The sequence below is a fragment of the Globicephala melas genome, chromosome 1 (assembly GCF_963455315.2).
Source record: "Globicephala melas chromosome 1, mGloMel1.2, whole genome shotgun sequence".
Classification (NCBI taxonomy): Eukaryota; Metazoa; Chordata; class Mammalia; order Artiodactyla; family Delphinidae; genus Globicephala; species Globicephala melas.
In genome coordinates, this window is record NC_083314.1 from 117,888,910 (window position 1) to 117,914,269 (window position 25,360).

Consider the following 25,360-nt stretch of genomic DNA (forward strand, 5'->3'; position numbering starts at 1 on the left):
AAAAATTAGGCACATTTTACTTTGAAAACCCTAAAAAAGAGAAATAATAAATTAAAAATATGAAATAATACATTATAAAAAGCAAAAATTCCATTTTAACAAATGCAAAACTTGCATATTTGGTATTTGAAGAAACAAATACAAAATGTAAGATGATATCAAAAGAGAAAATATAGAATATGACTACTGATGAAGATGATAGAATAGACTGTTATTAAATATATGACAATTAAAATATACATTTTGAGTAACAACTTTAAAATCTTGAAATAATTATTTTATTGCTCAATGTTAATTGAACCAAGAGGTAAAATGATTGAATAATGTGTTCAAAAGTCGATAAGTTTTTTCAAAAAGCTAACCCCTAAATAGATGTTGGCCTCAGGTAGTTTCATAAGCAAGTTTGTTAAGAAACCAATTACAAACATGTAAATATCATCCTTCTTAGTTTTTAAATCCTAGACAATTAATATAAATAACTGAAAGAAATTTAAGGTTGCCCCCTAGTACTAATTTTATTTGACATTCTTCACTAAGTTAAAAAAGAATGAAATATAAGATATGAAATATGATTTTACTAGAAGGACCAAGAAAGTTATTTTTTTAAATATTTATAAATAATAATATTCAGCACAACATCTAGTTAAAAAGAAAATGGTCAGAAAGATACTTTAATACATTGTTAGTGAGATGGTAAATTAACACTATTCTGTAAACTAATTTTAAAATGTTATCAACAAGCTTAAATCACACATATCTTTTGAACTAGCCATTAGTCTTCCAGTAATTTATACTAATGAAATTGATAAGGCAAATGTGCTAAAATTTATGGACTCGCATGCTTATTATAGCTTGGCGTCTAATAGCAAAATGGGGCAAATATATTAAATGTCTAACCATGATACATTAATAATGTGGAACATGATATAATTTTATGTGTATTCTTCAGTTTAGGTTTCATTTAATAGCTGTAGAAATGGAATTATATATATTTTGTATACCAAGTGGTATATGCTACACCAAAGGATTTATAATATACTAATTACATTGTTTGGAAGCATGTACACCAAAATCTTAAATATGGCTGTCTCCTGTTGGATCATTTTTTTTTCTTCCATTTTTTTAGTGTATTTCAATAAGTAAAAGGAAAAATGACAGAAGAAAGAAACTGCTTTTTATTATGGGGGAGAGGAAAACAGAAACCAGTGTGGCTATAATCCTCACAAATGATGCAGCATGGAGCATGGTGGAATATTAGGGTAATGATACAAAGGCCAATACTTCCTCAACATAAATACCAGTCATTGAATAAACTCACATCAGCCAGCATTTTGCATGATTCAATAAAAGCAAACTTCTTATTTGAAAATACAGTTATATTAATATGTGACCTTTGAAAATTGCCAGGTAGGAATGTTAAATGTTCTCTGCAGTTAGTGCCAAGCAACTATATATGAAAATGATTTTATTATGGTACAGAACAATCATGAGACATAGACAAGGTCAATGAAAAGTCCTAAATAAGAACAGGAGAGAAACTTTTCCCATAGTTTTACTTGTATAGTTGATGAGCATGATTTGGAAATCAATATTACACTAATATAACAACAGTATTATAGATTTTTGCCTTTGTAGTTATTCTTTACTTATCTATTTAGTTTTAAAGAGTTTTCATTCTGTATTAGGATTTCTACTCTCTCAATATTTTTGTTTTTATTACCAAGTTCCAAAAATAGATCTTTGATTGCAGCCAATGTTATTTTATGCAGGCCTAGATGGAGGCTGCTACATCTAATTGGCTATTTGATGTTCATTTGATAATAATTTGTAATAAATATTTTCATGCACCTAGTATGGGCCATTTATGTTCCCATAGCAGTCAGTGTGCCCAAAAACTAAACTCATGATCTTCCCATACGAACTCAGTCCTCTTCCTTTTGAGACCTGTACATCTAGTTGTAAAATCAAGAAACATTTCCAGGTACCATATACCATTATCCCCAAGTCATATGTAATCCATCACTAAGTCCTGTCCCTTTGCCACTTAAATGGTTTTTGGATTCATCTACCTTTCTCCAATGCCAGAGTCACTGTCATTGTACCAGTCCAACTCTCCATCATTTCTCTTCTGGACTACCACAGTACCTTCTTACTTGTTTTCCCTTCTTTCACTGTTGCTTTTCTCTCAGATATTTCTTACAACTTCCTTATAGTCAAAAGAAAGATACAATCATGGTACTCTATCTTGTCTCCACTTAAAATTCTAGAATGCTTTTTCTTATCAGAAAAATATGAAAATCTTAACAAAGCCCTTCATAACATCATTATTTCCTCCAGATTCATCTCACTTTACTCATTACCTCCTTGTCTGTGCTCCAAGCCTATTTTCTTGTTTCTGGAAAGTACCATGCCCCTTTTGGTAATCTCTGGGATCAGCTCCCATAGTACCTTGTACTTTTACTTCCTGACACTTACCGAGATGTATATTGATACATTTTAATATAATTAGTCTAAAATATTTATCTTTCATAGAGCGATACAGTATGTGCCTTTTTTGTTTGGTTTCTTTCATTTAGCATAATGTTTTCAATGTCTATCCAAGTTTTAGTATGTATGAATACTTCATTCCTATTTATGGCTAAATAATATTTCATTGTATAAATATACCACATTTTGTTTATTCTTTCATCAACTGGTGGAGAGTGTGGGTTGTTTCTAATTTGGGGCAATTATGAATAATCCTGTACAAACAACTGTGTACCTTTGTGTTTACTTTTATATTTCTTTTGGGTTCCTATCTAAAAGTAGAATTTCTGGGTCATATAATAACTCAGTTTTTCATTTTTTGAGGAATTTCCAATCTGTTTTCCAAAGCAGCTACACCATTTACATTCCCATCAGCAACATTTGAGTGTTCCAATACTCCACATCCTTGGCATCATCCTTGTCTTTTTTATTATAGTCACTCCAGTGGGTGTGAAGTTGTAGCTCACTGTAATTTTGATTTGCAATTCACTAAGGAATAATAGCGAGATCTTTCCAGATGTTAATTGGCCATTTGTATATCATCTTTGGAAAAATATCTATTCTAACCCTTTTCTTATTTTTCAGTTGAGCTATTTATCTTTTTATTATTGAGTTGTAAGAGTTCTTCCTATATTCTCAATACTAGTCCTTTATCAGACATATAATTTACAAATATTTTCTTCCATTCCATGAGTCATTTTTTTTTCATTTTTTTCCTTGATAGTAACCCCTGAAACACAAAAGGTTTAATTTTGATCAAGTACAATTTATCTGTTTTTTTTTTTAAATCTTTGCATTGTATGCGCTTTTGGTGGTATATCTAAGAAACCAGTGTTTAAAGTTGCAGAGATTTATGCCTATGTTATCTTCTAAGAGTTTTATAGTTTTAGCTCTTACATTTAAGTATTTAATCTATTTTAAGTTAATGTTTTTGAGTGAAGTAAGTTTTCTGCTTAATTCTTTTGCATGTAGACATCCAGTTATTCCAGGATCATTTGTTGAAAAGACTATTTTTCCCCATTGTCTTGGCATCCTTGTTGAAAATCTATTGACCATAAGTAAGGGTTTATTTCTGGACTCTCAATTCTATTCCATTGTTACATATGTCAATATTCTTGTTTATCTTATGCCAATACCACAATGTCTACATTATTATAGATTTGTAATACTTTTGGAAATCAGAAAGTGTGAATCCTTGAACTTTATTTTCCTTCAAGTACTTTTTGGCTAGTCTGGGTCCCTTGCATTTCCATATGAATGTTATAATTAGTTTGCCAATTCCTGCAAAATAGCAGTTGAGATTTTGATGAAGATGGTGTTGAATCTGTACATCATCTGGGGGAGTATTAAAATCTTAATAATAGTAAGTCTTACAATTTATGAACACAGGATGTCTTTCCATTCCTTTAAGTTTTAATTTCTTTCAATGATACTTTGTAATTTTCAGTGTGTAAAACTTGTACTTCTTTTGTGAAAGTTATTCCTAATTATTTTATTCTATTTAATACAGTTATAAATGGAATTATTTTTTTTCTTAATTTGGTCTTTGATTGTTCATTGCTGATGTATTAGAAATACAATTGATTTCTGTGTATTTATTTTGTACCCTAGAACCTTGCTGAGCTAGTTTATTAGCTCTCACAGTTTTTCGGTGGCTTTCTGAGTATTTTAAATTCACAAGATCATGTCATGTACAAATAGAGGTAACTGTACTTCTTCCTTTCCTTTTATATATTTTTCTTGCCTGACTTCCCCTGTTAAGGCCTCCAGCACGATGTTGAATAGAAGTGGTAAGAGTATATATCCTTGCTTTTTTCCTTACCTCAGGGGAAAAGTTTCAGTCTTCACCATTAATATGATGGTATCTCTGGGTTTTTATACATGACTTTATCAAGTTAAAGAAGTTCCTTTCTATTCCTAACTTTGTTGAGTGTTTTTATATATACCTGCATTGCCTCTCCCCTTCTTTATTCTATTATTTTCATAAACTACACCTTTATACATCATGTTTATCAATCCATAATTATAATGATTCTTTTATGCAGTTGTCTTTTAAATCATATATTTGAAAGAGTTTAAAACAAATAATAATACACTTATACCGTCTTGTACCCATGTAGTTACATTTATTAGTGCTCTTTATTTCTTCATGTGAATTAGAGTTACTGTTTAGTGGTCTTTTATTTTATCCTTAAAGATTCCCTTTAATAGTTTTCATAGGGTAGGTCTGCTAGTGATAAACACTGTTTTTATTTAGAAATATCTTCATTTCTCTTTCATTTTTTTTAAATTAATTTATTTTATTTATTTTTATTTTTGGCTGCGTTGAGTCTTTCTTGATGTGCACAGGCTTTTCTCTAGTTGTGGTGAACAGGGGTTACTCTTCGTTGCAGTGTGCGGGCTTCTCATTGGGTGGCTTCTCTTGTTGCAAAGCACAGGCTCTAGGCGCACGGGCTTCAGTAGTTGTGGCTCGTGAGCTCTAGAGCACAGACTCAGTAGTTGTGGCACACGGGCTTAGTTGCTCTGCAGCATGTGGGATCTTCCTGGACCAGGGCTTGAACCCATGTCCCCCACATTGGCAGGTGGAATCTCAACCACTGCACCACCAGGGAAGCCTGCTCTTTCATTTTTGATGGAGAGTTTTGCTGGATATTCTATTCTTGGTTGAATAGTCTTTTTCTTTCACCATTTTGAATATTGCATCCCACTGACTTCTGGCTTATTTTGTTTCTGATTAGAAATCAGCTGTTAACTTATTTGTGATCCCTTGTATGTGATGAGTTGCATCTCTCTTGCTGCATTCAAGATTCAACATTTGTCTTTTGCTTTTGACAGCTTGAGTATGATGTGTCTAGATGTGGATATCTGAGTTTATCCTCATTTACTGAGCTTCTTGGATTTTTAGATTAACGTTTTTCATCATATTTGGACAAAAATTTGGCTAGTATTTCTTCAAACACATTTTCTGCTCCTTTCTTTTTTCTTTCTTTCTGGGACTCCCATTTTGTGTACCTTGGTATGCTTGATGTTGTTATTCCACAGTTCCCATTCACACAACTCATAACAGTGGTTCTTAACTTTTGTTGAATCACCAACATTTTTGGGACTCTAATAGATATTACCCTCTTAATATGCCAAACATTACATTTCCTCATACTCGTGAATCAATTACTAGCTAATAATAATGATGACAATAGTAATAATAATAATAAGCATTTACTATGTATTTACTATGTGTTAGTCATTTTTTAACACTTTACATATATTCAGTCATTTAATTTCTTATCAGTCATCTTCAAGTTGATATCACTAGGCACAAAGAGGTTAAGCAACTTAATGAAAGAAGTCTGGAAGCCAGTATATCTCAAAAATACTTATTGAATGAACAAAGTTCCAGAAAATTTACATAGAATGTAAAGGTGTTAGAGATCTCCTGAAGCCTGTTAGGGGACCAAAGATTAAGCAGCACTGAATTATAAAATGCTATTTTACCAAAGATTTCTATCATTTTTGCTTGATATTAAACAGAGAGTTAGGTAGAAGATGAATAATTTAATGAACACATTTTATGTTAATGTGTGCCAGAAAATAAGTTTTTAGTAAGGTACTAATATGTGTCAGGTACTGAGTTATGTTCTAGGCATCAAGCAGTGAATAACACAGACATGCTGATGAAAACATATTGCATATTATTGAACTTTCAAGGTCACTCCACGTGTTAATGATAGAATGAGAATTTGAACTAAGATATATGTGATTCAACATGTCTTGTTGTTCTACTTTGCTGCACTTACTATCTTAACCATTCCTTGAATTAATGATTACACGAATAATGCCCCATGTCAATATCCATCTGTAGGTATAGAAATGAAGTTACATCTACAATGACAGAAGTAACTTAAATGCTTTGTAATTAAACTGTTAAGTACACTTTAAAAGACATTCTTAATTCCTTTACGTAAAGAGATAGACTCTGGGCTTCCCTGGTGGCGCAGTGGTTGAGAGTCCGCCTGCCGATGCAGGGTACAAGGGTTCGTGCCCCGGTCCGGGAAGATCCCGCATGCCGCGGAGCGGCTTGGCCCGTGCGCCATGGCCGCTGAGCCTGAGCGTCCGGAGCCTGTGCTCCGCAACGGGAGAGGCCACAACAGTGAGAGGCCCGCACACTGTAAAAAAAAAAAAAAAAAAGATAGACTCTGTAGTGGTAATAAGATTTAACTCACCTAATTATAACTCTAGACCAGAGTCCAGCAAAACCTGGACTGATTCCATCTGCCCTCAATACTTCCCATACCATTCCTCACTCTTTCTGTTGCTTCAAACATAATTCAAGAATGTTGTTCCAAAACTATACTGTGATTTTGTACACTAACTTAAAGTGGTTAATAATGTTTCCTTATGCTGACAGTTCAGAATAGGACATGGGCAAAGAAAGTGAGAAAAAACTGAATACCTACTTTTTCAAACTTTCCCTGTGTTTTTTTATTTTAATTTAAAATTTTCCTTTTCATTTATTTTCTCATTTTACCTGTTTTGTTGGATTAGCTGAGAAACACTCCTAATTTTTATCTTAAGTCCCTTGACTCTATAAATTTTGGGTTTATCAACTTCTGTGCTATTCAAAGAATGTTGCAGTTAATTATGTTGCATTGTACTAGCTTCGAAAAATCTTAACTTCAGAACTCTTGACATTTATTTCCAGGAAATATTATAGTTTAGAAACTACAATAGCAAATCACCTACTGTAGGCATCAAGTTCCACAGGACATTGAGATCACACTTTACATATTACAGCTAGGAGAAATGTGGTATTTGTATTTATTTCTATTAAATGCTGGAACATATTTCTTTGTCTTTCCTGAAAAATGTAATTTATTTTGACATTTTTCTAATTTCATGGAAGAACTTACTTTACATTTTGATTTTTTTTTTTGTAATTTTTTTTCAACGAACTCCTGTTAGCTAATCCAGAGGATGAACGGGGTAAATAGGAACTTTTGCATATTGTGCAATTTCATTTAAATTCCATTAGAAATGTGTTAATAAATATTTTACAATTCTCTTTCATGGAAATAAATAAATTATTTTCAATTGCTTCACAGCATAGTAACAGTTATTCATACGGACACGAGATATACTTTAAAAGCAGTCCTTTGTCTTGATAAATATTAAAGCCTGCATTTATAATTAACAACTATTTTTAGATTACTATTGTAACGACTTGGGATAGATATTAACAAGATAACAACTGCCTGTAGTGAAAAAATTAATATTTGCTTTCATTTTAAAGACTGCAGTATTGAGCTCAGAAGTACTTTTGTTCCATATCATCTCCTCAACACAAGCTTGATTATGACATTACACAATAAATTCGATTGCACACTGTTTATCACCATATGTGAGTAGTGGAGAGGTTTTATTAGAAAAATGTCACCATTTTCTTAGACTGTTACTGATTTAATAATCAAGTTGAACTGCTGCATCACAATAATCATACAACACATAAAAAGCTGTGCCACTGTAATAACTTTGATGTCTTAACGAATTAGTCTGCCATCCGTCTCATATAGCACCATTATATTTCAATAATATTCTAGTTACATATTAGTAAGTATATTTTACTTTAAGTAAATGTGATCATAAAATATCATTATGTTAGTTATTAAGACATCCAAGGTTTTATTCCATGCTTAGTCCTTATGTAGAGATTGACTGACACTGTTGACATCCTATAGGGTTAATGATGACCAATGACTATCACATTAATAATTCACAATTTTAATAACAAGAATAGCTTTTAAGTTTTCATAGATATGCAGTAATATAGACAGTGTCTGTGACTTAATACTTTATAATTTGAGAACTGACAAACTCAACACTTGCTGATATAACCCTCTGTGGTTTAAGTGTTATTGGATTGGCAGATTTTTGCCACCAATGCTCTCTCCATTTGCACATAATTAATTAGTAATAAGTGTGGAAATTGTATTACGACCTAGTTATATATCTCTGTGGACATCTGTGTATTTAGAGAAAATGACTGTTCTAGATAGAATGCATGAAACTAATTTCAAATGCCATTCAAATGGTGCTTTTCAGTTTATAAATGTACTTCTGGGTGAGATGTATCTCACTGGAACCTTTTAAAACTGTTGTCACTGAACATGCTTTCAGTATTATGGGACATATTGACATTTTGAACATTTAGCTTAATATCTTTGGATGTGAACTATCACCTCTGATGAGATTATTATTGATCTAAACAGCATCTAAAACTACTTGGATGTTTGGAAAAATCGTATATCTTTTGTTTACTTTTTCTACTTTAATATGTATTAAGCCTATTGGAAGCCTCTAAACTACATACCTTAAGTAAAATTTTAGACTTATGATATTTGATGCTTCCAGGTAAAATAACTGACTAAATTTGTGAGCACAGGTGGTACCCTTCCTCATTATTTGTGGAACACATTTTTAGTAAATTTGTCTGATGGATTCTCAAACATGGACACATAAGAAGGAAACTGAAACATTTGTCACTGAAATATTTAAAAAGCTGTATTTTGTATAAAGGTTGTTAGAGCTATGACTGTATATATATAGGTGATTTAAAATGTATTATATGTAAATTAATAAAGTGCTATGATTTGATTTAAAGATGATTTCAATGGACTTCTTCCTATGGAGAGGTAGCTTATGCCAAAATCCTGTGGAGAAGGAGGAATTAAAAAATGTAAGTAAACAAAAAATTATTTTCACTTTCCTATCAGCCGTTGCCTGGATTATTATGCACAGAAAGGCCCCTGCATCGTATGAACTGTATTCATTTTATTAAATTTCTATTTCTTATGACAGGAGTATGCTCTGTTTCTTTCCTTTGTACTCATTGCAAAATATTTCAGTAATTACATCTTCTGATTGCTGTAGTATCTAGTCTTCTGCAAGATATTCCAATTTCCTGGGTCACCCTATGAAAAGTGTACTGAGAGAGATCTATTTATTATTGTTAGTTTTTTTTTTTTCTAAAAAGAGAATTTTACTAAATGTCAACATAAAGACATTCTGAGAAAAATCAAGATAAACTATTCTTAATGAAACTATTGCTTAGCAGTAAATACTGACCAAAAGATGATCAACACGTTTATTTTTTATGGTACACTCAATTTCAGCATTCACCCATTGTCCATTCATTGAAAAGGTATATATTGAACATTTACAAGTGTTAGTTTTTGTGGTTATTGCTGGGGATATAGAGAGAAGAGGTTCCTGCTCTCTTAGAGCTCCCAGGCTGTCACGGCATTGGATATTAAACCAATCCTAAACTTCCTAAAGATTTAATTACAATTGTGATATGTGCTGGGAACCTCACATAGAAGGCACTATAAAAACGTGCAAAAGGGAAACTTGACAGATCTGTGGGGAGAATTCAGAAAAAGACGTCTCTGAAAAAGTCACATTTAAACTGAGATTTGATGAATAATGGTCATTCGGGCAAAGAGAATAAGGAGATTGACTGTTCTAGGAACAGCAAACAGAAGTCTTGTCAAACCCTCTTCCTCCATATATCAGGAAGAAGCACAGCATATTAAAAGTATAACAATTACTTTATGAACTGGTTAAACTTATACACGAAGATTTTATAATAGTTGTACATACATATTGTAATGATGTATAATTTATTCATCTTAGAAATAACTGGATTCAAAGAGTATCTTCAAAGAAACATATTTCCTATACAAACACATATTCAATTGTGGGACCATAAATATGTATTACTTTAGAATTCCATTGCAAGTTTCAAGCAGCATGACTCGTAAATACATCTACTATCAGAAAAAGAAAGAAACAAAGAAAAAAACACACTTACTCCCTGCTTCATGGGTTCATGGTATGTCATTTAAGATAGAGTAGAATGAACACTTGACAGAAAGTTAGAAAATGCAGGATCTAGTTGCAGTTTTCCTGGGACCACCCTGAACCTCAGTTTCCTTGTGTAAAATAGGGGATAATACTATCTTATAGTGACATTGTGAGGGTAAAGTTTGATGATGTTATTCATTTTGAAAACCGATATAAACTATATAAATGCAATGTTTTATTATTATTATTTTTCCTGAGCATTCCATGCATATTTAACTTATCTTTGATCAAATATGTTCCCTTTATTGGAATGTTTTCAACATGTTCTTTTTTTCCTCCCCAAAGGCCAAATTCAAATCCCATCACTTCTTTGAGGTTTGTTCCCACTAGAAAAGAAGTTATTTATTTCTCCCACCTCTAATCTCCTTTAGCACTTATGAGTTATTTGGTGACTGGCATTTATTGACTTGTATAGTTATTTTAATGTGCATTTCAAAGGCATAGCATTTTGATGTTGAAAGGGAAATTCAAGTTCATTTGGTTCTCCAGATCTCAGAGATTGGGTTCTCCTCTGAATGATTTCAACCCACTTGTCAAATCAATTTTGCTTGAACAAATCTACTGACAGATAGCTTCGTATCTTTTGATTAAGTATATTTTACTTCTTGACATCTCCAAGAGAAAGTTATTCTGTAAATTTAGAATAAATATGTCAACTTGCTTTCATGCCTAGCAACTATTTCCTGATATTCTCTACCATCTCCTTCTTTTTTCCTGGCAAAGTCAGCTTTCAAGTATCTTACCTGTATTCATCACTGTTTTCTCAAGATATTCTAGGAGATATATATATATATATATATATATATATATATATATATATATATATATAAAATATATATGTAATATATATATACACACACATATATGTCTTAAAATGAATATTCAGAACTACATGTATTTTTCAACTATAATAAAACACCTGTCTTTTATTTTAAATATTATAATTCTGGCATTGCAGCCCCAAACCCCATTATCCTTTGATAGTCATATTAAGTTGAGCTTACTTTATATTCAGTCCTCATGTCTCATTCACATGTGATTCTGCTAAATCGTATATGCTTATCATAGATTACTATAATGTATTTTTAAAATATAATTTCCAGGAAGCTAACATACATCCTGTTAGTTCTGGTAGTAGACACTAGATAGTAAACCAGCAAACTAAAAGAGAAAAAAAAAAAATATATATATATATATAACTTCTTAAACATACTTCAATCACCATATAATGAGAAACCTATTTGCTTTCTCATCTAACTCCATTACATAATAAAATTCATAGCAAATAGGTGCTTGTTGAACTTCTAAGGAAGATATGACGAGGATGATTTCCTTATGTGTACTTTTTGTTCATATACATGCATAAGGATACATGTGTGAATATTTTCATTGTCAAAATGAATAGAATTGTGGACTAAATAATGACGTGCTCAAGAACATCTTTTATACATATATGTAAAGATATATTTAGTACAATTTTATAATATTGATAAATAATAAAGCATGCCCCACTACTCTGTAAGAGTTGTATAAACAGACATACCTTCATTTTTCATTCTGTAAATGGCAAGGGGCACATCCTTATTTGAGTTACTAATAGGAACTGAAAGATTCTACCATTCTGTGAAACCCTTAAATTTTCTTATTTACAGCCTAATAGAATAACATAACCTGAGTATAGTATAGTTATCTGAATATATTGGCCATGCTTCCTTTGTTCTAATCTTGTTTACTTTTCTCACTGTAAATAGCACTGAGATCTATGTTATTTGTCACGTGTTTCTGTTAGCCCTATGTTTTTACCTTTCTCTCTTCCAAGTCAGCAAAGAACAAAACAGGTTAAAAAATGTAACACTGTTTCATATTATTATAAAGTTGAAAAAACCTAGTACATTTCTGCTATTTCTGCTCTATTAAACAATCAGTTTCTTATCTTGGTAATAGACTCGTGTAAATAACATGAGTGTGCAATGACATTTTCTGAGCTGGCATATTTCCTAAGTTGTGTATCATAATCAGAACATGAGGAGTAAGTCATATTTTGAAAGCTAAACAATGCATTCTTCTGCACTTTAAAAAAAATCTGAAAATTATAACAGCTGTTTTAGTCAACATTTGGTTACAGAGAGCAAAATCTGCTCTACTTTAAAGAGAAAGGTAACAAAACCAAACACAAGAACTTAACCAACAAGGAAACTGCTGCCTGAGCTATGATTAGCAAAATGCACAATCAGAAGGCAGAGCACAGAATTTGCAAACTGCAACTATTCCGTTACTTCAGATTTACACATTTCTGTCACAATTTCCATCAGCAAAATGGACACCTTTTCCCCTCTCTTTTTTCCTATGAATCTTAAAATCTTACCCCCAGGATCATACTTGTAAGGGAAACAGAGCAACATATTCTTTTTTAAGCTTTCCAGTTTCTTTAACACAAGAAAATACACCAGAAGCGGACTGGAGTGGATGTTAAGCAGGCAGATCTATCATATACATCAATCACGTCAAAATTTATCTTCAAACTCCCATGTTAACTGATCATTGAAAATAACACTGTATGTTAAGACAAATCCATAATAATTTAAGTCTAGATTATTAAAGTGTTCACAACTCCCAAACTGATTTATTTCTAAACTACTATTCCTGTTTCTCTCCCCTATAGCAGGAGAGAAAGTGAGTAGCCTGGAGGAGACCATTCCAGACACAATGAATAGCAATGGCACACAATTTGTGCCTGAATTAAAGAAAAAAAAATTAAGTAGAGGAAGTAAGTCAATAGCACTGGCGAAGAGTGAGCAAGTGTGAAATTTAAAGGAAGTAAAATCAGAAAAGTAATGAAGAACTAGATTAGGTAACACCTTGTCTTTGGGAAGAATTTGCCTTTTACTTGAGGATAGGAAAACCTAAGTTACGGAGCAAAGAAAGGACATGATCTACCTTATGTTTAACTAGATCACTTGACTTCCATGTTGAGAATAGACAGCAAGAAATGAATCAAGAGCAGAATAAGACAACTAGTTAGCAGACAATTGTAATCCTGGAGAGAGATGATGGTTGAATGGATCAGATTGGTGTCAATGAAAGTGGTAAAAAGTGACTGGATTCTTCATATATTGTAATGTTACAGTCAACAGGATTTGCTGATGAACTAGATGTGGGGTGTGAGAAAAAGAAGGGATTCCAAAACTTTTGAGTAACTGGAAGAATGATGTTGCTATTGATTGAAATTAGCAAGTGTCTCCCTCTATTTGGGCTGCTATAACAAAGTACCATAGACTAGGTGACTTATAAACAACAGAAGCTTATTTCTCATAGTACTGGAGGCTGAAAGTTCGATATCAGAGCTCCATCATGATTTGTTTCTAGTGGGAATTCTCTCCTAGGTTTTAGATTACCCACTTTTTGTTGTATCCTCAAGTGGTGAAAACAATCTTGCTAGCTCTCTGGCCTCTTTTTATGAAGACACTAATCCTATTCATGAGGTCTCCACTCTCATGATGTAATTAGCTCCCAAAGGTCCCACCTTCCAATACCATCACATTAGGATTAGGATTTCAACATATGAATTTGGGGGGCACAAAATTCACTCCTCAACATCAATGTTACAAAAATAGCAATTTTTGATGATAGGAATATTAAGAATTCAATTTTGGATTGAACTCTAGGGAAGTCTGAAAAGAAACTGTTTCAAGGAGGGCAAGTCTGTCATAAAATGTTGTATTGTACTTAGGTAAAAGGAATGTGGCTGAGAAATAGCCATTAGATTTATAAACATAGAGTACATTGATGACTTTGAGAATAATAATTTCAGTGGAGCATTTGGGAGTGAAAACCTGATTGGTATAGATTAAATAAAGAAAAGGAAGGGAGGAATTTAGGATGAACATAGACAACAATTTTAAAAAGTTTTACGGTAAAGAGAATAAAAGTAGTAACGCAGTAGGTGGAGAAAAAAAGTGGCATATGAGATTGTTTGTTTTTATTTTTATTTAGACTAGGGAAGAATCAGCATTGTTGTTTGCCAGTAAGAATTAGTTTATTTTGCAAGTCAATTACATGAAATGTTGAGAATGATTTACAAAAGCTTTGTGATTCTTAGAAGGGGGAAAATAAAGATAGACTGTATATACATATCCATAAATACTAGTACCATTTAATTCTTTTGCCATGCAGAAACAGGAGGCTCCTATGGGATGTAAAATGCAACCTGATCTACCAGCTACTGAAAGAATAAAACTAATTAAGAATTGGAAAAAATAAATATCCTTGCTACATGAACCACATTTGACTTAAATTTGGCACTGTAAGAAATAGGATCAAAGTGGATAGGATTACAAGTGTGTTAGATGTCAAGAAAGCAAGTTATTGTGAATCAGAAATAATATGAGATAGATATTCTATTAGTAAAGAAGACAGGTATAGCCTAGAATAATCCTATTAATTAAACCATAGCAGATTATATTTCCTTTGAAAAAGGAAAAAAAGGATTTGAAGATCGCATAACTATGAGATGCTGCTCAGTAACTGGAAGTAACAGAAAGTCAGTGGTAGGAAGGAAAATCTGTAGAAGGAACCAATTAAAAATGGGTAGTTCGGGCTTCCCTGGTGGCGCAGTGGTTGAGTCCGCCTGCCGATGCAGGGGACGGGGGTTCGTGCCCCAGTCCGGGAGGATCCCACATGCCGCGGAGCGGCTAGGCCCGTGAACCATGGCTGCTGAGCCTGCGCATCAGGAGCCTGTGCTCCGCAACGGGAGAGGTCGCGACAGTGAGAGGCCCGCGTACCGAAAAAAAAAAAAAAAAAAGGGTAGTTAAAGTTTGCAAGGACAAGTCTGAAGGTTTCTAAAATAATTACGGGTTAATCTTAGCAAAGGAATTTAAGAAAATAATATGTGCTCTTATCAATTTATATTGAGAGAAGATAATAAAGATAAAATAGTTTTTGTGATGAATGTGTAAGGATATAAAATTTTTCATAACTTGAAAATGATTAAGACAGTACATTTTTATAAAGTTTTTTTTTTCTGAAAGAAAATGAAGAGGAGAATATGGTATAATAAGGCAAAATGAAGATTGTATAGAAATAGCTATTGTATAAAAGGGAACATAAAGAACGTAAGGGATATTTAATAATTTAGATACTTTAAAGAGTTCTTTTTAAAAGAAAATGTCAGTAGCTTAAATTGCTTACTTAATACAATGTGAAGTAGACAACCTCCATCTCTAAATAGGTGTCTGACTCAGGCAATGTACTCAATTTGCAGTCCTATTTTCTTATTTATAAAGTGGAGATTAAAATAGCATTTACCTCTTGGACTTTGTGATGTTTAAATGAGTTAGCGTATATAAAGTGTTTAGAATAGTCAGTGGCACTTAGGGAGCCTTGATAAATGTTAAACATCATCATCACTATTATCGCTATTCTAAATTATTACTTTATAACTGTGCAGAATCTAACACTTTGAATATTGATTCTGCATTCTATGTCACGTACAGCCAGGTTTAATTTAACAGCTATTTATTGTTTACCTCCATTGTTTGATACACTGCCCTAACTTTTGGGATAATAAGAGTGAGCAGGATAGACACTATCTTACTCTCTTCAGGAGAGTCTGGCTGGGGACATATGCAATTTAAATGAGTTGAAGTGGAAAAAACAAATGCCCCAAGAGAGTCAAGTGTGGATAAAAATGCCTTAAGACGAGAGATCTTTTCAAGAAGTAATTTCAGAGGTTTGGCATGGTATTGGTAAAGCTAAAGAAACTTTCATTAAGAGGTAGAAGTCTCAGTTACTGTCTGCTTCTTTGTAAAGCTAAGGAAATATCATTAAGAGGTAGAAGGCTCAGTTATTGTCTGCTTCTTGTTTTCTTTTGTTTTGTTTTGTTTTTGCGGTATGCGGGCCTCTCACTGTTGTGGCCTCTCCCGTTGGTGGAGCACAAGCTCTGGACGCGCAGGCTCCACAGCCATGGCTCACTGACCCAGCCGCTCCGCGGCATGTGGTATCTTCCCAGACCGGGGCACGAACCCATGTCCCCTGCATCGGCAGGCGGACTCTCAACCACTGCGCCACCAGGGAAACCCTATTGTTTGCTTCTTAATCCAAAAAAAAAGCATAATTTGAAAAAGGGGCCGGAGGGTAATAAATTATGATAGGAAAAAGAATGTGCTATGGAAGAACCTAATAGAAACCAAGAAAATATTCTAAGAAGAGACAATGGAGTATGAGAGACCCCAGAGGAAAAAAACAGGAAAACGATATTCCTTTAATTAAATGTCTTGTAGACCTATCATAAGAATACTTCACTAAAATACATTCTTTAAAACCAGTGACATATTAAGGATGTGGAAAGGTTGATTAATAAGACTAGAGAACTTAAGTAGATAAACACACGGATTGAATAACTGTTATTCAAGCTGCATTTGATGAAAACAGAGAACAATTTAAAAGATAAAGAAATATTGAAATAAAAATGGTAAGTTGCTATCTAGAATAGCACAATAATGTTTTATCCCAATATTTTTTTAAAAGTCCAATATTATTAGGATTACTATATGAAATTATTGTTAAAAACAAGTTTTCTCTCTTCACTCCCCACTCTCACCACTTCATCAAAGAAAGTGCCATGTGTGGTCCTAAGCTGAAGAAATGACAGAGAAAAGAAGATGAATCAACACATGAAACTCAGAGAGGTCTTGGACATAAGCATGGTAGAAACTGTAAAAGATATACAGATATATCCCATTTTAAGAGAAAGCTCTTTACCCTGACCAGTTCTGTCAGTCAACACCAGCTTTATTTTGGAGAGCTTTTTTTTCTCCCCATTCCTTCTCCTCCATCCATGAGGAGAATGGGACTAATGTACTTATAAACCTCAAAGTTACCTGAAAGATAATTTCAATATTAAAAAAAAAATCTACAGATAATCTGTAGTCTATTTTAAAATACTCTTAAAAACAAACAAACAAACAAAAAACCTGGCAAATATCTAAATATATTATGTCAAATAAATGTGCACTTAAGATACTATTGTTGAAATCCTTCCTGTTAACCTCCTGGTGTTTAGATAACATTAAACTGTTAACTCTATTTCCAGCAGGATTTACCTATGAATTTTATTAGTATATAACATTATATTAGTTTCAGATGTACAACATAATAATTTGATATTCGTATATACTCCAAAGGGGCAACCACAGTAAGTTTAGTTGCTAACTGCCACCATATATTTGCCCCTTTTCACCCTTTCGCTTGAGAATTTTTAACTGGGGCCAAACCTCCAGAAGTCTTCCTCCTTCAACTAAATTCTTTTTTTGTTTTTTGACATCTTTATTGGAGTATAATTGCTTTACAATGGTGTGTTAGTTGCTGCTGTAATACAAAGTGAATCAGATATACATATACATATATCCCCATATCCCCTCACTCTTGAGCCTGCCTGCCACCTTCCCTATCCCACCCCTCTAGGTAGTCACAAAATGTCGAGCTGATCTCCCTGTGCTATGCAGCAGCTTCCCACTAGGTATCTATTTTACATTTGGCAGTATATATATGTCAATGCTACTCTCTCACTTCATCCCAGCTTCCCCTTCCTCCCTGTGTCCTCAAGTCCATTCTCTACATATGCGTCTTTATTCCTGCCCTGCCACTAGGTTCATCAGTACTGCTTTTTAGATTCCATATATATGCGTTAGCATATAGTATTTGTTTTTCTCTTTCTGACTTACTTCATTTTATATGACAGAATCTAGGTCCATCCACCTCATTACAAATAACTCAGTTTCGTTCCTTTTTATAGCTGAGTAATATTTCATTGTATATATGTGCCACATCTTCTTTATCTATTCATCTGTCAGTGGACACTTAGGTTTCTTCCATGTCCGGGCTATTGTAAATAGTACTGCAATGAATATTGTGGTGCATGTCTCCTTTTGAATTATGGCTTTCTCAGGGTATATGCCCAGTAGTGGGATTGCTGGGTCATATGGTAATTTTCTAGTTTTAGTTTTTTCAGAAACCTCCATACTGTTCTCCATAGTGGCTGTATCAATTTACATTCCTACCAACAGTGCAGGAGGGTTCCTTTTTCTCCACACCCTCTCCAGCACTTATTGTTTGTAGATTTTTTGATGATGGCCATTCTGAATGGTGTGAGGTGATACCTCATTGTGGTTTTGATTTGCATTTCTCTAATGATTAGTGATGTTGTGCATCTTTCCATATGTTTGTTGTCAATCTGTATATCTTCTCTGGAGAAATGTCTACTTAGGTCTTCCGCCCAGTTTTGGTTTGGGTTGTTGGTTTTTTTGATATTGAGCTGCATGAGCTGCTTGTATATTTTGGAGGTTAATCCTTTGTCAGTTGCTTCATTTGCAAATATCTTCTCCCATTCTGAGAGTTGTCTTTTTGTCTTGTTTATGGTTTCCTTTGCTGTGAAAAAGCTTTTAAGTTTCATTAGGTCCCATTTGTTTATTTTTGTTTTTATTTCTATTTCTCTAGGAGGTGGTTCAAAAAGGATCTTGCTGTGATTTATGGCATAGAGTGTTCTACCTCTATTTTCCTCTAAGAGTTTGATAGTGTTTCACCTTACATTTAGGTTTTTAATCCATTTTGAGTTTATTTTTTGTGTACGGTGTTAGTGAGTGTTCTTATTTCATTCTTTTACATGTACCTGTCCAGTTTTCCCAGCACCACTTTTGAAGAGGCTGTCTTTTCTCCACTGTATATTCTTGCCTCCTTTATCAAAAATAAGGTGACCATATGTGTGTGGGTTTATCTCTGGGCTTTGTATCCTGTTCCATGGATCTATATTTCTGTTTTTGTGCCAGTACCATACTGTCTTGTTTACTGTAGCTTTGTAGTGTAGTCTGTAGTCAGGGAGCCTGATTGCTCCAACTCCGTTTTTCTTTCTCAAGATTGCTTTGGCTATTTGGGGTCTTTGTGATTTTTGTTATTGTTAGTTTTCTGTGTCTATGTGAAACTAGTTCTCAGTTTGATGATATGGCAGCTGTTTTAGCTGTAACTTTCATCTCTTGAGTTCAAGTGAATAGAACATTTAAACACTTGTGACTAAAGCTGTGTGTGCATGTGTGTGTGTTTGTGTGTGTGTGTGTGTGTGTGTATAGAGCAAGAGTGAGAGTTCAATCTAGGTGTTAACCCTAGGGTCTTGGAAAGGTTCCCATTTGAGTAATTGAATTTTTATGAACTCACTTCTTGCAAGTATTCTCCATTTAATGCAGTACACCAGTCTGCATCATTTCCAGCTGTTAAGGTGTTGCTACATTTCTCCCTATGGTGACTACATTTCATCAATGAATTAAGTATGAATTAAATGAATTAAATCATTTTTATTTTCATAAATTTGCTTTGGAACCCTCCCTTATTTTAAAACAGACACTAGAAAATAAAAGAGAGATGATAGCAACATAGGTAGAAGAAATCAAGATGTTTGCAGGATTCCTGTTGTTTAAAAATATTTTTATTTCAGTATCACCCTTATTTCTGTTTTTCTATTTTTATTCTACAAAATAATGGAAGTAAATGGTTTTACTCTTTTATTAGATGATCCATTTAGAGAGTCTGGGAAGCAATAGAACTGGATTTAAAAAAAAAAATGTAGTAGGAGATAGATATGGCTGTTTGTTTTTGTCTCTGAATAGTGGCTGGTGACAACACAGATGTTAAATAAGAAATATTACAGGGATTAATTCATAGTGTTCTAGTTTGCATCCAAGGTCATGTGCAGTGCAAACAATAACTTACAGCCAGGCAGTCTGTAATGGCAATTAAGGACCACCTAGGGTAGGGGTGAAACTGAAGTTGGCTCCAACCCTAGGAGGTCTGCAGTCACTTCAGTGTACCTCCTTGGAATGCCTTCTTGTTCATATAAATTAAACAAAGGTGAATTTTCTCCCCATTAGTGAACAAACAATCTGTGGCTCAGATGATGCAGCCTAAGCATTTCTTCCTTTAGAATTGCAAGTGAACCTCCACTAAACAGCAATTAGCATTTTAATAGTATTAATAACATTCATGATTTTAACAATCTGAAGCTTTCTGCTTTTTATTGATGTCTTTTGTTGCAATTTTGTCTAATAGTGTGCCCAGGGTAGCAAAACATAACCAATTAGAACTTTTGCCAAACAGCGAGGAAACTGGATAGTTTCAATGCTACTCAACTAAACATAAAAATGGTTGTATGAAAATAACATTTCCAGCCAGTAAGACTAGACGGTATACTAGAAATGTTAGGTTGGGCAGTCCCCTTACATTACTCTTCTGCATCAAAAATAAAGATACTTGCTCGATGTTGCATAACTAGTGGCAGATTAGAAAAATTAAGGCTGGCAGTCTCATAGAGAGTCCCTTGAAGCCTGAACTCTGTACTCTTTACAGAAAGTATAAATATACAGAAAACTGGGTAGTTTTAGTTTAATACCAGGTTGCACTATTTGTCAGGGAACACTCCCTAAATGTAAACTTAATTAGATGTCCTTATTATATATTCTTTTAACACCTTGCATTTTTCTTTCAATTAGCTCAGTATACCTATTTCTCTAATAATAACGAAGTAACTAGCACTCATTGAGGACTTAACTATGTGTAGACTTTAAGTAAAAACTTTATGTGATTCATCTCTTTTAATCTTTACAAAAACAATATTCTGGGATCTATTATTATCTTTTATTTTATTTATTTTTTTTTTTTTTACAGACACACAAACTTAGGGAGTTTATGTGTCCAAGGTCAAAAGGTAGTAAATAATAGAGCAATGGGCTTCCCTGGTGGCGCAGTGGTTGAGAGTCCGCCTGCCGATGCAGGGGACATGGGTCTGTGCCCCGGTCCTTGAGGATCCCACATGCCGCGGAGCGGCTGGGCCCGTGATCCATGGCCGTTGAGCCTGCGTGTCCGGAGCCTGTGCTCCGCAACGGGAGAGACCACAACAGTGAGAGGCCCGCGTACCGCAAAAAAAGGATTCAAAGCCAGGTCCCCTGCCTCCCGAGTACATGTCTTACGTTATATTGCCTTCCTTGTGTGATTTTTTTGGGGGGATGGGAAGGTATTGGTTTTATTTTGTTTTTGAAAAACTTCTGCCTCAGTGACTAGACTCTAAGATCTATGGAGGTAAGAATTGTTTCTATTTACTTCACTCCTTTATCTCTAAATTAGCATGGTGTTTGTTACATAGAAAGTGATTGATTTTATCTTTTTTGAAGGAATATATGAGTATGGGTAGATGTGTTCTGCCTAACCAGATTGTCATATGACTTTTGTTTACTTGCTTAGTGTGATTTAGGCCCTTTGTATTCCTGATTCCTAAAGGAGGCATACAGAAATTTGAGCAATTTTTGGTACTCCATCGTCTTGCTAATGTTAATTTTCCTCTGGGTTTGTCTGTTTATACATATGAATAATGTTATATCCTTTATTGCTTCCAAAAAGGAATTTAAGTGGTCATACTCTTTGGTAGTCTTTCTCTTTCATGCTGGTGCAGGCACGTGCGTTTGATGGAAAGGAAATAGGAGTTATGGGGAATGATTTTGGAGAACTTTAGTGTTGTTCTTACCCAAATATGAAAATCTATGAATATACATTTTTATATGTATAAACATGATGAGATAGCCAGATGAGAAACAGAGTCAAATAATTTGTCTAAGAAAGTTCAGGAACTAGAGGAATGGATGATTAATTGTGGAAAGCAAGGACTTCCCAAATGGCAGAATACATTCTTACAACTTTATACCCTTTGACCACTATTCTTCTCAGATTTAAGCTTGATAATCACCTGGACATCTTGCTAAAACATAAATTCTAGGGCCCATACACCAAAGGTTCTGATCCAATCTGAGGTGGGAGTTGGGGATTTGCATTTCTAACAAGTTCCCAGTTGATGCTGCGAGACCACACTTTAAGTAGTACTGAACTGGAGTATATTAGAGCAATTGTAAGTCAGAAATCAGGAGAGGAGTCATAGTAATGCTTCTGATTTTCTGCCACCTGGTGCCTCAACTAGATCAAATGTCTAGTGCTGGATGCCAGTCAAGAAGTGTGGTACTCTTGTATGTCTCCCCTGAAGGGAAATGTAGAACAGTTAAAAAAAAATTCATCTTGCTCCTATTCTTTCCCCTGACTCTGAATTCAGACACCTATATATGCCCTCATGGAATATGACTCAATCATGATATCATGATTTTCCCCCATAACAGTAATACTCTGGTTTCCTTCTTCTTGGATTGATATTCCACAGTGGTGGTAAAGAGTGTAGTTGCAGAAGTAAAATGCCTGGGATCAAACCCACCTCTGCTCTTTTCTAGCTTTCTAGATTTTCAGTGTTGGGAAAGTTGCTTAATCTCTCTTTTCTTCAATAATAAGATAGGGAGCAAAACAGTATCTATTTCATGATGCTGCGAATACACATTAAGCATGAAACACTTGTGTTAATTATAATGTTAGCAAATGACTATTTAATCTTTTTATTCAATTTTTTATTCATGGTGGTTGATCTTGCTAAACTGTTAACTCAGCCAACTATGACCGCCTCCTTGATTTTCCAGGCTTTCTCTTATCTTTGCCTTTGTAAATTATATTATTGGGAACTTCAGGAAGAGATGACATTTCAGTCCATGGCCAGGTACATGTTTTGTACTTGAGTTGTGAAAATTCTAATTTGGTCCCTCACTGACCATAACTCATAGTCCAAAAATTCAAATTAAAACAAAAGCAAACAGAAGTGATGTCACTCCATGTTGATTCAATCTTTGTAAGGGAAAAAAGGAGAATTTGTTCCTATAATTTCCTTAGTGTAAAAATATCACAGCCTTTACTTCTTTGCATTGGTACTATTGATTATTTGAATCCTCCACCTGACAGTGGATAAAACCCTATGATTCCTTGATCTTTGCATTCTAGGTCATAACACAGAATTTGGCCCATTGCAGGTACTAACTCTCTGTTTACTGAATCAAACCAAACTCCTTCCTTGAAAGTCAACTTGTATTTTAATACTATTTTAACATGGGATTTGAACACCTCCAAACTTCAAGTAAAACTTCATGGGAAGGAAATTATTAATTCTCTCTTAGGTTCAAATTTCCCATGTTTTATGTGAAAACTTAAGTGGCATATGGCTTAAAAATGTTAAAATATTGAGCTATTTATTATGAATATGAAAATCAAAAATAATTTTGTTGCTCATCCAACTTTTGACACATGCTTTCCTTTTTCCTTTTGTGATCCACTAAGATCTCCTTAATGAGCTCAATGCATACATTTTTGTTGTCATATGAAGTACTAGGCATTCTAAGTTTACATACTTTACATCTAACTTTTGCTAGCTAGGGAGATAATTAGCAGTTACTTCTTGTTGTGAATAAACTGCCCCATAAGATATAAGAACTCCCCAATTCACAAGTTCACATTCTTCTATGAGGTAACTTTAGCCATCTAAGTCAATTACAGCATGTTAATATTTCTTTGCTTCTGAAGATTATTTTTCCAGTTATGGAGTTGTAACTGTTTAAGTCATGACCAAAATGCAGGCTATATCAATCAGGTCTGTCTGAAAAGACAGGGTTAAAATAGTTTCAAACGAGATGAAAGCTATCAAGGGAAATACCTCACAGTTATTTTGACTGCTATAGCATCAATATTCACAATAATATCTGGAAGTGATGAAAAAATAACAGTAATGAAATTATTCTTTTTTATTAGGTTAATGAAATGATTGAAGGAATATAAGATTGACAGTCCAGACATCTAAAGTATTCTTTTTAAAGAACAGATACCATATTCATAGCAGATAGGTAAAATTCTCTTTACAATACATCTCAGTCTTTTTAAGAGTGAAGTGATAAGGAGGATGCTGATCTTGGGATAGTGTTGTTGCATATTAATATGAATACTCATAAAATTACAGATAATAAATGTGGAAAGTATCATAGATTCAGACCTAGGCATGGTCCAAACATATTAGTACCTGCATTCTGAATTAATACTTCACATTTCCAGAGGGTCATAAATGTGAGCCATTTCAACTGTAGACTTATAAACAATATAAAATAAACCTCAAAATTTCAGTCTTAGACAGAAAAGAGATGGGGTGGAGGGGAAACCTGATTACATTTATCTAGCAATGTGGACAGGTGAAAAATCCCCTGAGCTACCCAGGATAGCAGTTTGACTAGTGTGACTCTAAAACTTCAAGTAATGTTGGAATTAACACAAACTTTTTTTTAAATTATGCATCAGAGAATATGACTCATCTAATAAAATTTTATTTATAACACAATTGAAATATTACTCTTTAAATAAAAAAAAACAGATTTAGGATGTGGTTATTATTTTTTGTTATTCTTGGAATATTGAATACTGCTTCACTAAAAACAATTTAAATTTTACAAAAGCATGCCACACCTGATATTCACATCAGTTACATGTTCCACAATTAGTTGGTGTTCTACCTGAGATTTTATTAACTTTGAGTGTTGCTGTTTATATTTTTATGTTTTGCACCTTTTATTTTTATTGTATTTATTTGCTAAAGTATATTTGATTTACAATATTAGTTTCAGGTGTATGACAGAGTGATTCAATACTTCTGTAGATTATATTCCATATAAAGTTATTATAAAGCATTGGCTATATTCCTTGTACTGTACATCACTGAGGGGTAGGGAAAGGGACAAGATAGGTAAAGGAGATCAAGAGGTACAAACTACTAGGTATAAAATACATATTTGTTTTGAATTTACAGCATTCACAGACTAGTGCTGAGTGCTTTGGAGAGTGCTTAAGAAATACTGTAAAATGACATCCCTATGACAAACACTGCCGTTTTTACTTGAAACTGCAACTCTAGATTGCTCTTTAAGTAGTTTTAGTTCATGTTCCAAACAAATAATGCCTTTAAGAAAATGAAGACCAA